Raw genomic sequence first — 6,000 nt, 5'->3', positions numbered from 1 at the left:
GTTAGGTTTATGCAGTAAAAATACTTTGTCATTTTAACTGAAACCACCAGCTTTTTCTAAACCTAACTAGTGTCATTACTGAAGTACAGAAGTTACATGACAAATCAATGTTGACTTTTTCTTTCACATGAGGAACAAACAGCGGTCTGCTGGAGGAAAGACTGTTTGTTTGATCCATCAACTTCTTCTACCACTCCGTTTGGGTTTTTGAACCTCCTTGTTAATGATTATGTGGATAATATACAAATTGATTTTGGGGGATATCTACAAATGACGGCGCTTTATTTAAAGCTGCATGAGCCTGCTCTAAATGCTGCCTGTACACCAGACTGGTTTAGAGAACTGGCCCTCTTTTTAATTCCAGTGATATATGTTTAATCTACTTGTGTTCTTCTCCTGGAGTTCCATAAATCTGCTTCTACAGCGATCTGTTGTGCACACAGCCTCTGCTGCATCAGACCTGTCAGACAAACAAAGTCAAACCTGTGCAGCATATTTTTCTTCTCTCTCTCTCTCTCTCTCTCTCTCTTTCCATCTCTTTTTTTGTCTCTAAGTAACACTCAAAATAAAAAGCCACTTAATCCATCTTCCGCTGCATAAGGCCTCTTTTCCAGGCAGCACAGACGGTAAAGTACATAAGTCTGCGCCGACGAGTCAGCTTTACACAGAAAAGACATCCATCTTCATCTTTCTCCGGGCACAATTGATCTGCAGCACTCTGGAAAGTATTTATTATGAAAAGTCTCATTTTTTAAGCGGCCCCGTTTAAAGTAGCAGCGGCCATTAATCAGTCCGGAATAGGAGCGGATCCGAGCGCCCCCCCCACCCGATGGAATCCATTATTCCTATTATATCAGTTGTAAGTGGACATAACAGCTTAATCTAGTATCGATCTGAGCGTGTGCGTCGGTCATCCCATCCAATCTCAACCTGATATCTGAAACGCTGTGTGGCCAGCCTCGCTTTAAATAATCACAGTCTGCGTGCTAGCTGAGCTAACTCCTTCCTCATTAGAAAGCACGAAATAAAGCGTGTGTGTGTGTGTGTGTGAGGTCTAATCCTGGCTAATACTCTGTTTAATACCAGAGAACTTCAGCGAGCTGGCAGCCCTGGTAATTAAGTGAGCAGCAGTCTGTTCTGATGGCTCTCATACACACGGGCATAAATTATTGAAGTGCCGTTAAAATAAATAATGAAGTGGATTGCAGCATTTTGGATGTGGGCGGGAGGTTAAATTATGCATGAGCTCAATATTTGTAAGTGTAATAGGAAGTAAGTGTGCTGTTTTTTTAAACCACGAGGAAATAAATCCCCCCTCATCCAACACTATTAGCCAGATTTAATTTAAGAAGAAGAAAACTCCAGAGTCAAAGTCGACAGCCGGTATCAGAGTGAGTTTACTGCTCTGGTCTCTGACCGTAGTTTACTGGGTCAGACTGTCTCATCTCCATCTGCTCTGTCATGGCTGACATGATACCTGAATCAGCTGGGATCAGCTGGGATCAGCTAGCACGCCAACGTAGCTGCCATGACAACGAGATCTCAAAACTAAGTATTGTCGTTTAAACCTAAGTAGTTTTGTTGTCTAAACCTAACTAAGTAGTTTTGTTGTCTTAACCTAACTAAGTCGTTTTGTTGTCTAAACCTAACTAAGTAGTTTTGTTGTCTAAACCTAACTAAGTAGTTTTGTTGTCTTAACCTAACTAAGTCGTTTTGTTGTCTAAACCTAACTAAGTCGTTTTGTTGTCTAAACCTAACTAAGTAGTTTTGTTGTCTTAACCTAACTAAGTCGTTTTGTTGTCGAAACCTAACTAAGTAGTTTTGTTGTCTTAACCTAACTAAGTAGTTTTGTTGTCTAAACCTAACTAAGTAGTTTTGTTGTCTTAACCTAACTAAGTAGTTTTGTTGTCTCAACCTAACTAAGTAGTTTAGTTGTCTCAACCTAACTAAGTAGTTTTGTTGTCTTAACCTAACTAAGTAGTTTTATTGTCTAAACCTAACTAAGTAGGTTAGTTGTCTAAACCTAACTAAGTAGTTTTGTTGTCTAAACATAACTAAGTCGTTTAGTTGTCTTAACCTAACTAAGTAGTTTTGTTGTCTGAACCTAACTAAGTAGTTTTGTTGTCTAAACTTAACTAAGTAGTTTTGTTGTCTGAACCTAACTAAGTAGTTCAGTTGTCTTAACCTAACTAAGAAGTTTTGGTGTCTAAACTAAGTAATTTCCTTTGAAGACAGAAGTTTATTTTGAAAAGACAGTATTGACATAAAAAATTTACACATTTTGCTGGACATTTGTAGGAGTTTCTTTTCGTAAGATATCATAAGAACCATGAGGATATTTAGCATTTTAACATCCAAATGTCTTATATTTTAGCTAAATAATGCTGGAACTTGATTTTTTGGGGAAACTGCCGATAACAAACACACACACAAACACACACACAGACACGCACACACAGGTTAGTTCCTGTCAGTAATGGCCTCCCGCCTTCTTCCGCCGTCTCGTCTATAAATAGATTGAAGCAGAGCGTGAAATGAAAAGCAAGAGAACAGCATGAAATGGGACCAAAGTTGGGAAAATGGACATATTTATCCTTTTGTTTTTGAAGAATATAGCAGAAATAATGGGACTATTTTTTACATGAAGCTATGCAATCTTCACAAACACTGCTGATATGATGCTTATTGTTATGCTGTGTTCGTGTTTTACTCCGTGTAATAATGGATCTTTGTCACTGACTGGTGTTTCAGTCTCATATGCAGATGAGAACAATAACCTGAATCATCCCGACAAACAAAGTGCAGAAATATTTTACTTAAATAAATTTGATTTCTTGTATTTTGTAATTGCTATTTGGCTGAATGCTTCCAGTAAAACCATGACATAATGTGTTATAGACGTCATTATATGACAGTGTCTTTTGTAATGAATGAATGGGTCTTTTAGGAGTGATGTTTACTGCAGGTACATGATAACTGCATTAGTAGTGCCTTAATACACTCTGGTCCTGGTCTTGTCGTGGTCTCGATACACTCTGGTCCTGGTCTTGACATGTTAGATACTTCAGAGACTCAAGGAAACATCAGAGAATAACAGAAACTAGAACGATGTTGACCAAAGTGAAATATAATGCGTTCTCTTTTCCTAAACTTTTAAGAGAATCAGGGCCCTAGTTCTTCTGTAATCCTGCTGAAAAACAAACAAACAAATAAGTATTTACACTATATTAAAATTCAAGTCAACTGCAGCTGATTTTATTCCCAGAACCTTCTGATTTACTCTCATCTGTCGTTTAGTTGTAAACGTCTATTGGCTCCATTCAGCCCACCCAAATGCATCATGGGAAAGTTCATCCGTACAAGGTTACCACAGAATTGATCTCAGACCACATGTATTGTGTGAGTAACCGAGCGCTCGATAGCATTAAAAGAACAGCAGCAGCCTCCCTCAATACTCAGGTTTATTCTGCACACACACACACACACACACACACACGCACGCACAGGGGTCCTGGGAGGTGTGTGTGTGTGTGTGTCTGTTTGGACACAATTAAAACGTCCTCTTGGCGGCGAGTGCCAATGCATCACCCTGATGACAGTGGACAGGCTGTTTGCTTTGCCGCCGCTGATATCGAGCTTAATGATGTTGTCCTTCATTGCGGTTACCGCGGCTGATCTGCCCATCACTGATGCGTGGCAGCTGGGTTTCAATTGGGAGGAGATGAGCGTGTGTGTGTGAGTGAGTGTGTGTTTGTGTGTGTTCCTGGTCCGATGCCGAGTTGTGAAGATGCCAGCGGGGATTTTTTCGTAACCCAGCAGCTTGAAAACGGATTCACGGTGTGTTTGACAAGCAGAGCTGCGGGAGAGGATGATGATGATGATGCAGGAAGCCACGGCCAATAGAAAGACACTGTGACTACTGTAAAGGCCGGTCAGTGGAACTCCTCAATGAGAAGGAAAGGCTCCAGGAGCTGCAGATGACTCTCGACTCTTTTATGTGATGGACTTGCTCCGAGGAAGAGGAAGAGATGCTGTAACTGCTGGATCTTCCTCAGACGAAGCTTGGTCGATGGTGACGAACATACTAAATCAGCCAACAGACCGGACCTTCATCAAGTTATTCTCTTTATACTTTTAATAACGCTATAGTCAGTTAATCATCCAACATGCCACCAAGAACACAGTTACCGCTAATAGCACTAGAAGGCTAGTTCACCAACTGTGAAAAAAAAACGTGTTAAAGCTGCATTCTCTCTAGTGTCCACCAGGGGGCGACTCCTCTGGTTGTATAGAAGTCTATGAGAAAATGACTCTACTTCTCTCTTGATTTATTACCTCAGTAAACATTGTAAACATGAGTTTATGGTCTCAATCTCTAGTTTCAAGTCTTCTTCAATACAGCATGATGTTCATTTCGTACATTATGGTACATTTAGAGTCAAACAGACCATAAAGCAGGGGATGCTTTAGGGCGGGGCTACACGGTGATTGACAGGTCGACACCACGCCGTTGTCCGGTCTGGGAGCTGTTCGCGTTTTCGACTTACAACTTTAACCCTTTCATGGTGTGTTTTCACTTCATCAACGTTGTAACATTTTGGTCCTAAAAGTGTCTAATGCAGCATTCAGTTGTACTGAGCTCCGCCCTCTATAGTGTCACTTCTGGCTGCAAAAACCAAGATGGCGACGACCAAAGCGGCAAACTAGAAGCTTCAACACTGTAGTCCAGCGGTCCCCAACCACCGGGCCGCGGACCGGTACCGGTCCTTGGGTCATTTGGTACCGGGCCGCACAGAAAGAATAAATATTATATTATTTCCGTTTTATTGATTATCAGAGTCTGAAAGAAGTTTTATTTTGAAAAAAATCCACCTGTGGCTCTTGTCACCTCAAAAATTAAGTCCACAAACTAGTGAAAATGAGTGAAACACTTTTGGAGAGCTTCTTTGCAAAGAGGAAAGGCCACTAAGGAGACAGAAGAAGAGCTACAACTTCCAAGAAAATGAAAGCTTCATTTAACAGACAATATCAGGAGTCTGATTAAATATCAGGAGTAATTCTGATGCGCCAAACCCGCTCCGCATAATATGTGGCGACAGAGGAAGATCAGCTGCTGGAGATTGTAAATGACGGTGGCCTTAAAAGTATGTTTGAGACAACAACTCTGCTGGTGTTTAGGATTAAAATCAAGGCTGAATATCCTGAGATCACCACTAAAGCACTGAAAACTCTGCTTCCATTTCACACATCCTCTTTGTGAAGCGGGATGTTCTGCAGTGACAGCAATCAAAACAAAATGACGGAGTAGACTGGACATCAGGAACAGACTTCGGGTGTCATTGTCTCCCGTTACCCCCAGATGGACCGTCTCGTTGCAGAGAAACAAGGTCAGGGCTCCACTGATTCAGCGTTATTGTGAGTTGTAGTTTTTATGCATTTAAATTTAGTTTTCTTGCCGATCGTATCATTTTATTTCGTCGTGTTTCACACCTTGAAGGCCGGTCCGTGAAAATATTGTCTTACATCTAACCGGTCCGTTGGGGACCTCTGCTGTAGTCCACAAACCAACGGGTGATGTCACCGTGACTACGTCTACTTCTCATACAGTTTACGGTCTGAACCCTCAGAAAATGTTCAGGAACTCTGCAGCTCTGCAGCACTTTTCAGTCTCTCTGAGTCCTTATTTAGCTTTTATGGTTCAACACTCTCATCAACCTGCTTCCCAGCTGCAGCAGGCAGCTGTTTCCTGAAGAAAAGGCTCCGATAAATCAACCGTACGCTACCTGCCCAGCTCCAAGCAGCAAACCGACACAGTGAGATGGGTCTAGAGTTCAGATAGTCTCTGACGGTGCTGTCACACCTCACCGGGAGCAGAACACATCATCAATTGTTGCCTCTTCTGGTTTGTTTGGTGTTTTTGTACCAGAAGAACCAACAGGATGTCGGGATGCTTCATCAGTGCTTCATGGACCCACGTGGGCCAAACTCTGACGACTAACA

The sequence above is a fragment of the Anarhichas minor genome, unplaced genomic scaffold (genome assembly GCF_050575085.1).
Source record: "Anarhichas minor isolate MPS153535 unplaced genomic scaffold, ASM5057508v1 ptg000031l, whole genome shotgun sequence".
Classification (NCBI taxonomy): Eukaryota; Metazoa; Chordata; class Actinopteri; order Perciformes; family Anarhichadidae; genus Anarhichas; species Anarhichas minor.
The sequence above is the reverse complement of the archived record's forward strand: the minus strand, read 5'-3'. Positions refer to the sequence as shown.